Source organism: Arachis hypogaea, chromosome 5 (genome assembly GCF_003086295.3).
Source record: "Arachis hypogaea cultivar Tifrunner chromosome 5, arahy.Tifrunner.gnm2.J5K5, whole genome shotgun sequence".
In the NCBI taxonomy this organism is placed as follows: domain Eukaryota; kingdom Viridiplantae; phylum Streptophyta; class Magnoliopsida; order Fabales; family Fabaceae; genus Arachis; species Arachis hypogaea.
This window is the reverse complement of record NC_092040.1, coordinates 24,000,396-24,011,025: the sequence shown is the minus strand read 5'-3', so window position 1 is coordinate 24,011,025 and position 10,630 is coordinate 24,000,396. Positions and strand designations below refer to the sequence as shown.

The following is a 10,630-nucleotide window of genomic DNA, read 5'->3' as shown; positions in this document are numbered from 1 at the left end:
ATAATTAGTGTTACATCTTGTTTCTTATTGTTTCTTTCGATTTTTCTTATTTACAGGAGTACTGAAATGGTGATCATATGATACTTTGAGGGCTCAAGAATATTTTGATGCATAGAGACACTAATCTATGTTAGAACTTTTATGTTTTGGTTGAACTTATATATGCAAGACATATAACTTGTAGAACTAATTAATATACTCACTAATGTTATTTTGTTTGAAAACAATTTTAGTTAAAAGGATCTTGTTTGACTTATGTATGTTTTTGCATATTATATAGATGTAAACTTGCCTATTAAAATAGTTAATATATTAGTTAATTTAAAAAAATAATGTAGTAAATTATGTATGCAATTTGTATTAAAAAAAATTGTTACAAAATAATTAATTTGCTTTTGTAACTATAGAAAAAAATGTTACAAAATCATGTTACATTTTGTAACAAAATTTTTTGATAGGAAAAAAATAGATTGTCACGAAAATACCCTGAAGATCAAAATTTGTTACCACTTTTGTAACGGTTTCTGATTTTTTGTTTCAAAAAAAATTGTTACAAAATATCATATTTAATTGTAACAGTTCCATTTTTCGTTACAAAAATTTTTTGTAACTGAACTTACTGCAACGGCCCCTTTTTTGTTACAAAAAACTTGTTTCAAAATTTTGACGTTTTGTAACAATTTTTTTTGTTACAAATACGCTTTTTTCTTGTAGTGTTCTTACTTGCAGAAAGCAAGAACCTTAGGGAGAAATGAGAGGAGGTCTTCTCAACACCTTTTGCAAGCTTGGAGAGCAACCAATATAAAATTGGGCCATTGAGGACAGGGACAATTTTAACTCCAGGCCAAACAAAAGAAAATAGATACTCAATCACAATGTTAATAATCTGATATGCATAAACACGTGAAAAGGCTAAAAATTGTGTTTTGAACATAATGATACACCACGTGGTAGGACAATGTCAGATACAAGAATCAAGAACAACACACTCCCAAGCCAAGTAATCGCTTGACAGTAATAAAATATAATACAAACATAATAGATCGAATTGACATGCAATAACTTCTAAAAGTCTATTATAATATCTTCTGAACTTGAACCCTAGTCTATGAATAATAATGACATAGCAATGCTTTTCAACAACAAATGTAAACAGTTTTGCAAAATTTTTATCTTCCACTGACAAAAAACATAACTAGTCAAAATTGCTAAAACTAACCAATGCTATATGAAAGAAAGAAAAACATAACTTTCTGAAGTGCTAAAATTGCTAAAACTAACCAATGCTATAATTCCACACGTGCACTACAAAAAAGGCCTATGGTCACGGTAAAAAACTGTGACCATAGCTAGTGAAAAGGGTGACTATACATATATTCAAGAAATCTAAATCATAAAAGTTTCATTATAAGATAGATATGTTTAATTTTTAGTCGAAACAATACAAATCAAAATAGAGTGTAATTTATCCAATTACATGTAATACCTCAAAAAGTACAGAATACATCAAAAATATTACATTTACATAACTAAGGTCACTGTAAGACCCATCCCATGTCATATTTGTATGGAACATATTTTCTTCATCACATCATGTCTTCTTGCTAGCAAAAGAAATAAACATATTAGAATAGAGCAAAAATGCTTTTGATGATGCAGTACATATGCAGCAAAATAAGGCTATAAGATAAACTATGCTTATTTAGTTTCTTGCTTTTGGAATTTTCCAAGTTATACTTGCTGCAATAACTCATTGAGTTTCTTCATCGATCAAAATAAATAAATAATAAAAAAGAACTCATTTCCATTATTAATACAGGGGGAAGATAAAATAAAGGAGTTTTAAATCTTTTTCTTACTTGATTTTGCGTTCAGTTAGCAAGTAAGCTGCTGAAACAAGGTTTTCATATATGACTAATTGATGTATTAAACTAAGTTACTAGTAGTATAATAAGTGAACAAATTAAGAATCATAAGCAATATGATTTGAATTGAAGAACATAGAAATTGGAAGGTGAATAAAAATTCTTGATTGAATTTTTTCAGCACTTAAACATAACATCTGCACTTTCCAAGAAAAAAAACGCATGACTTGTGAGACATCCACGTACGTCACAAATTGAGAGGCCAAGCAATTATTTTCACTATGAAAAGCCTAGTCTTGTCTTATGCATATGTTTGTTTCAGTTTTACAGCCGGTTTCCATATATAAATATAAATGATTCAGAATCCTAAAACATTAACTTTAACTCAAATTCATGATATATCATTTACCAAAAGCACATTATTAATTTAACTACTAATTTTGAACAGTACTTACTCCCATATCCTTTGATACATGGTTCGATCTAAGTGAAGGCGGAATGCTATGCCGCGCATCATTTGGTGCACTACTGGCATCAGGCGGAGATTGTTGGGCGGCTTCTATCATTACTTGCACTTATTCTGCACTCATACCAGGATTGACTTGTTGCAATAATGTTTTAATCAATTTTGTTAAACCATCCAACTTGGAAGTTAAGTTATTTTGATTTTTCTCCATAGTTGAAACCACTTCAGTATGTTGTTGTTGCATTTGTCGGATTTGCTTATCCTATTTAAGAGAGAATTTTATGACTGATCGACCATAGAAACGAACTCTACCATGTCTCTCCTTTTCGAAAACTGTTTGAATTGCTTCATCATCACTATATCCTACTTGTTTCAAATTTTGAAGATGATCCTATTACACACAAATAGGATCAAAATAAGTGCATGCACCCAAATGCTTCAGAATAAAAAAAAAATAGCTAACACATTTCTTGTTTGGTGTACTTTTCTAAGAAACTAGACAACTCACAATCGTCTCTTGTGTTTCCGAATCAGTCTCTCCTTTTTTGTTCGTACAAGTTACAATAAACATCTCATATTGTGATGGATCTTTATTGTCTTCCTTCTTTGCACGCTACAAAAAAACCCACCAACATGTGACTAAGTAAACACATATAACATAAAAGATGCAAAAATACTTAAATAAAAAGCACAAAAAATACCAATTCAGTGCGTACTAATTCAAAACTAACTGGACCCATTCGATGATTCCATTTTTGCTTGGATCTCTCCAATGGTATCTATCATCCAAGGCTCAGCATTCACTAGGAATGTTATATTTAGACTTCAAAGAAATAACGAATTATGTTATTTTACCATACATGTTAAACCTATTTGTAAACAATTTAAAAAGGAGAATGATCAACTTACCTTTGCATAATCCAACATTGAAGTTTTAGTCTCATTGGACAAAACTTGCCAATTAGTATATAATAACGTGACCAAATTAGAGTTTCTTGCAGGTGTACCTAAGAACCGACTAAACAATTGAACATGTGTCTTTGTTGGGCCTATGGGTTTGTCGTTGTACCATTTTAACTCTATCTGTGTCTCCATAGCATGAATATGCTTGAGTTGGGTGAGACCACAAACTTTTTTCTTTTTGGTACCTATTTCCAATGTCATTACTAGAGAATATTAACAAGAATACTAATCTAATGAATAAAAGAGTAGACTAAATAAAGAGCTTTTGCATGATCCTTTGTCTTTCCAGGAATATCTAATAAGGTACCAACTATACTATTGACTATGTTTTTTTCGATATGCATTACATCAAGGTTGTGCCTGATCATACAATGATGCCAATATGGTAACTCAAAAAAGATTGATCTTTTTTCCATTGGCCTTTATTTTTATTTTGCGTCTTCCCAAAAGTATTATCTACTGACTTTAGCATATCTAGAACCTCTTCACCTGTTAACATTCATGGTGGATCCCTGAATTCTGTTTTTCCATTAAAAGATCAACTGGCAAAAATCTTCTATGGTCCATATAAACTATCTTTTGGCTATGTTTCAAATAACAAAAAGAAGTATCATGGTTATAGTAAGGCAAGCCAACTTCCCTTTGGTACTCCAATCGGATAACATCGCATATGCTGGAAAATCATTGATTGTCCAAAAAAGTGCGGCATGCATTTGAAAGGTTTCATTTTTAAAAGAATCATATGTATCTATCCCTGACACCTATAGCTCATTCAACTCTTCGATCAATGGTTGCAAAAAAACATCAATATTATTTCTTGGTGAACAAGGTCTAGGTATGAGTAAAGAGAGCATACAATATTCTGACTTCATGGATGATGAGCGGATAATTTATACGCTTTTTAGCATTGTTTTTAGGTAGGTTTTAGTAGGATCTAGCTACTCTTTAGTATGTTTTTATTAGTTTTCATACAAAATTCACATTTCTGGACTTTACTATGAGTTTGTGTGTTTTTATGTGATTTCAGGTATTTTCTGGCTGAAATTGAGGGAGTTGAGCAAAATCTTATTCAGGCTGGAAAAGGACTGCTGATACTGTTGGATTCTAACCTCCCTGCACTCGGAATAGATTTTTTGGAGCTACAGGAGTCCAATTGGCGCGCTCTCAATTGGGTTGGAAAGTAGACATCCAAGACTTTCCAACAATATATAATAGTTCATACTTTGCGTGAAGATAAACGACGTAAACTGGCGTTTAACGCCAGTTCCATGTTGCATTCTAGCGTTAAACGCCAGAAACAGGTTACCAGTTGGAGTTAAATGCCCAAAACAGGTTACAACCTGACGTTTAACTCCAGAAATAGCCTAGGCACGTGAGAAGCTCAAGTCTCAGCCCCAGCACACACCAAGTGGGCCCCAAAAGTGGATTTCTGCACTATCTATCTTAGTTTACTCATTTTCTGTAAACCTAGGTTACTAGTTTTAGTATTTAAACAATTTTTAGAGACTTATTTTGTATCTCATGATATTTTATATCTGAACTTTGTACTCTTTGATGGCTTGAGTCTCTAAACTCCATTGTTGGGGGTGAGGGCTCTGCTGTGTCTCGATGAATTAATGCAATTATTTCTATTTTCTATTCAAACACGCTTGTTTCTATCTAAGATGTTCATTCGCACTTCAATATGATGGATGTGATGATCTGTGACACTCATCACCATTCTCAATCTATGAATGTGTGCCTGACAACCACCTCCGTTCTACCTTCGATTGAATGAGTATCTCTTGGATTCCTTAATCAGAATCCTCGTGGTATAAGCTAGAATCCATTGGCAGCATTCTTGAGAATCCGGAAAGTCTAAACCTTGTCGGTGGTATTCCGAGTAGGATTCAGGGATTGAATGACTGTGACAAGCTTCAAACTCGCGAGTGTTGGGCGTAGTGACAGACGCAAAAGGATCAATGGATCCTATTCCGACATGATCGAGAACCGACAGATGATTAGCCATGCGGTGACAGCGCATCTGGACCATTTTCACTGAGAGGACGGATGGTAGCCATTGACAACGGTGATCCACCAACACACAGCTTGCCATAGGAGGAACCTTGCGTGCGTGAAGAAGAAGACAGGGGGAAAGCAGAGATTCAGAAGACAAGGCATCTCCAAAACTCTAACATATTCTCCATTACTGCGTAACAATTACTCATTTCATGCTCTTTCACTTTTTACAACTGAAACTAAAGAACCCTATTGGTATCCTGACTAAGAATAATAAGATAACCATAGCTTGCTTCAAGCCAATAATCTCCGTGGGATTCGACCCTTACTCACGTAAGGTATTACTTGGACGACCCAGTGCACTTGCTGGTTAGTTGTGCACTTGTGCGGAATTACATAGTGTGAGTGTAATTTTCGTGCACCAATGGACATCCACGGGGGAAAGTTGTACACCATTAAGACAACTGATCATGTGCTATGTGACACGTTCATAGTTTGAAAAGGATTAAAACCGTCACTTGTCAAGCGAAGCCTCAAGTTGCGAAGTTCTTTTAAAAAGTTTAGGTACCGCTATCCAAGTTCTTCCATGCTTGGCCATCAACAGGGTGCCTGTGTTTGGACACATAAAAAGCCTTTTAAACCTTGGTATTAAAGAAAAATATCTTAAGGTTTTTGCAGCAATCTTATAAACTTTATTCGGAAGTGCAAAGTCATCTTCGTTGCCATCTGTAGCAAGAATCTGATTATATCGAGACTCTCCACAGATATGGAAAACTGAGTCATTTATGTACTCATTTCGATATACATGCAGTCATTAGGACATGCATCAATTTTTTCATAGTCAAGACCCAAGTCTTTAAACTAATCAAAATTTAGAATTTTACCATTTCATATAATAATTTTTCATATAATAATACATCTTAAAAATGAGAAGCTGTTTTATTGGAAATGGAAGAAAATTAAATATTTACTTGACCATTAATTGAATGAATATTCTAGAACCTCTTGAGAGGGAAGACTAATTATATAAGTTCAACATGCTCACATATATATAACTTGTTAATAGGAATCCTTATATCCTTATCATTGGCCTAAATTATTTAGACAAAAGCTAATCATCATCCAATACATGTCTAGTTAGTGTTCCAGATCAAGTCAACACCGATATACAATCACAAAAATATTTTACAACACCCCCAAATAAATATTTCATTCATGAACTCATCATGACCAAAAGTAAATCCAGTTCGCAACAAAGCAGACAAAAAAAAGACCCACAGATAAATTCAATCACTTCTCTTCAATTTGCTTGAATCCTGCATTAAAATGATTCAAAAACAGCATTATTACCGTAATTAAAAAATGAAATGAAAAATAAAGTATAGGTGTAAAATAGAAGAATAAACCCATATCATCTATTAATGCAGGGTTTTCTTGATTGAAACAAACCTGTGTATTTTACCATTTTATCAAATGTATATTCCTATATGATTTATTGATTATCCTACTATTTTTTTATGCAAATAGGTCTACCCATTCTATATTGAACTAAATTATTATAAGTTTAGAAATAAGAAAAATAAAAATTTAAGGAGGAAAATATTAGTAACTGTATATATATCGATATTACAAAGTCCAATTAGACCTTATGTAATACTACACATAAGAGGCAACAAGCATAAAGGATTATAAAATTGGGAATTTGAACCCAAGTCACTTATTAGCAAAATCTTGTAGTGAAGCAGTGATGGTGATACTATCTAATAGACATGCAGCAAGTAACGTTACATGCATTTGTATTATTCCGAGTGTGATATTGCCTCTCATTTCATGGAAGAAAAAAGAAAGATAGTGATCCTTATGACGGCTATTTCTGTGGACTTTTCGAACCACATACTGGTTTAGAATAATTATCATAATATAGCAAATCATGTCATTTTAACAATCCTAACATTTTTTTCATACTTACTTTGAGTGTCCTTTTATTAGAGGCAATTATGTTTGAGCATTTGAGATCCCATAGGGGCATGGTTCTTCTAGCACAAGCTGTTTCTATAGTCTAAAACTCGAGAACACCGGCTATGCAAAATAAGTATTTGCAAATTGCAACTTCAACCAAGCATATATTGATTTCTGTGCACTTTGTTATGTAGAGTAGCCTCTCTGCTTTATTACATACCTTCCACAAACTAAACTATTTTGTCTCTTTTTACTACTTCATAGTGAAGTTCCTTGATAGTATATTTTTGTCATTACTGTTTGACTTTGTTAACAACTTGCTTAATAGAAATAACCCTTTTGCTATTATTCACATACTATTATGCAAAATAAATCAAGGGAAACAAAGATTGATTGAATCGAGTTCTACTGTTAATACTCTACCAAGTATAAGTGTATAACCATCGTCATTAATAGTGACATGAACTCCTAAACAATATTCAGATTGAACAAACTGCTTTTATATAAGGTAGTAATAAATTAAGCATCCCACATGTTTGTCATGTGTCAAATATAGAGAAATACTAAAATGAGAACATAAAGTTAAACTAAGGTATGTGGAATATATTTTACCAGGTCATGGCTGAGAGCTTCTCCCACTTTAATACCAGTCTCCTCCCATGTTTCACTTCTCATAACTTCCTCCAAGCTTTCTCCTGCCTAAATGCAACAAGTAGATACATGCAAATTAAACTTCTGCATGTGTGTACAACTGATTAAAACTATAAAAATTAGGAAATGATCCATGCAAACTTAGGCCAATGAAACCTGGTTCTATTTTTGCATGTTTTCCATTCCTCTTCCTTCTGAGGAAAGAATGCAGCCAATCCAATATGCTTACCACTTAATAGCATCAAAGGAAGTCCAAGTATTAAAACCACATAAATTTATGCACATTAAGTTGGACATACATACCGTATTGCTGAACTTGAAAATATATTTAGATGAGAACCCAAACGCTTCTGCTGGGATTCCGATTGGGTATTCTGAATATCTTGCAAGAAGACTGGAACAGGGTGAGCTCGCGGTGAGAGAGAGTTACCCAGAGACATGACGCGACAGGCAACGAAGCGATGGCGAGACACGACGCGAAGTAGTGATGGTGCGACATGACGCAACGCAGGGAAGCAACACCAAGCCTGGCGAGGAGGCAAAGAATCAGTGACGACCCACGGCCAGGAGCGCACACAGTGAATAGAGAGACTGAGTTTAGCTCGGCGATGGTGGGGGCTGGGAGGAAAGAAAACGGCGCAGTGAAGAGACCTCGGAAGTAGGTAGAAAAAGAAGAACAACAACACACACAGGGCTTTTGGCTAGCTAGGGTTATCTTCTTTTTTTTTTCTTTCTAAGTTTCGAGGCAATGAGGATTTTGGGAGGGAGGGGAAATGACCACGTTTTGGGGAGGGATAATAAAAAAAAATAAAAAATGGATTTTTGGTAGAGGTGAAACAACGCAGTTTTGGGGTGAATTTAAAAAGCTAAAAAAATTGTGACTATAGACTTTTTTTGGTTACTTTAGAAGACTATGATCATAGATTCTTTTGGGTCACTCTCTAAAATTGTGACCACAGATCTTTTTAGGCCACTTTTTTTTAAAAAATCGTGATCATAGTTTTTTCTTTATCACGGTAAAAAACTGTGTACCGTGACACAATTTTTTATCGTGACCAAAAAGATCGTAGCCATAGACCCAAAATGTTGTAGTAATGTTAAAAAAATATCAACAGACTTTCTCATATTATTTCCATTTCTAAATTGAAATCGAAATTTTGAAAAGAAAGAAACTAAATTGAGAGATATATCTGAACTGAGTTATCGAACTAAAGCAAAGAGCCGGAGACAGCAAGTCTAGAAAGGAGAAGAAACGTTGCTTTGACTTCGAACAAACTCGGAAGAGAGACATGGTGAGACTACCCATCAACGATAGTGAGATACGACAAGATACAAGGAGAAAAGCAGATAGCAACAACAGCGCACGGTAAAAAGCAGAAAACCAGCAACAACTAATAGCGAAGATCAAAGAACGAGCGACCGCAGAAGAAGAAGAACAGAGAACGAGCGACGTTAGTAAAAGGAGGCAAGAATCTTAGCAAAAATAAATATCTCCTCTTTAAAACTGTGATTAAAGGAGGAATGTGTAAAAAATAAAAAACATAAATAAAAAAATAAATATCTTAATTATGAATTCTTCCAACAAACAAAAAAATAGAATTCGTTTTATAAATATTTGTAGGATGGTTAACGATACTCCTATGTTATCGAATCCATGGTCATGAAATAAAACCTACCTTTGTTTAAAATAAATAAATAAATAAATTAGCACGGGCGTATCCAACCTCTTTGCATCCTTTGTTATGAGTTTTTCTTTGCATGTTTTTCGTCCTTGTCAGATTTTAAAGAAAACTATATATGTCTTTATTAAGAAATTATTTCTGAATTGAAGTACAATATCTTACACGAAAATTATGGGTTAATGTTCAAATTCGTCCCTAAAAGATCACGCGATCTTTATTTTCGTCCCCAAATAATTTTTTTAATCAAATTAGTCCCTGAAAGATAAATTGTTAGTCAAATTAGTCCTTCCGTCAATTGGATGATGACGTGTCACGTTAAATACCACGTGGCATGATGACGCGACACGTCACGTGACAAGTCAGTGACACGTGGCATGCCATGTAGCACTTGACATGTAACAAGTTTTTTATTAGTCAAAATAGTCCTTAAAAATTTAGAGTAAGTCATTTTCATCCCTCAAATTTTAAAATTTAGTCAAACTAGTCCTTATATAATTTTTTTTATAATATTAAATTTATAATATTTTTTTATACTACTAATTTTAATATTATTTTTTAAACCTTAATAAACAAAATTCTCTTTACATAAAATAATAAAAATAATTAAATTTTTATAAAGTTATTTTGCCATTTGTATTTTAAAATTTTACATTTTTAAATTATAAATTTTTATGTGAATTTTTTTATTTAAATGAGTTTATCAAATTATTGTTGATTATATATTTAAAAATTTAATATTTTAAATTTTACTAAATAATATAGTAATTATTTTAAATTATAATTTTTATTATTATTTAATTTATATAGTAAAACTCAATAATTGAAAAACTGGTTGATGGAATCACTTTTTGAATCTTAATATTCTAATATAATTTTTTAAATATTTCATTTAAAACAAAAGGAATTTTATTTTAATACGAAGCATATCTATTTAAATAATGTACTAATGCGGAGTAGCCTGTGTTATGCATAGGTATAATGTTTCCTATTTCATTTTATCTCATTGATTTGTGAAATTAAAAGAAAAATTATATAATCTATCTCAA

At 32.7% G+C, this 10,630-nt stretch overlaps 1 long non-coding RNA gene across 1 annotated transcript; it reads right to left on the bottom strand.

Annotated features, from left to right (window-relative positions):
* Positions 1-6,319: 6,319 nt before the first annotated feature.
* Positions 6,320-8,731, bottom strand: LOC112800964 (uncharacterized). Its single transcript, XR_003201648.3, has 3 exons — positions 8,206-8,731; positions 7,864-7,950; positions 6,320-6,608 (listed from the first exon to the last, which is right to left on the bottom strand). It is a non-coding gene; the product is annotated as an uncharacterized lncRNA (long non-coding RNA).
* Positions 8,732-10,630: the final 1,899 nt, after the last annotated feature.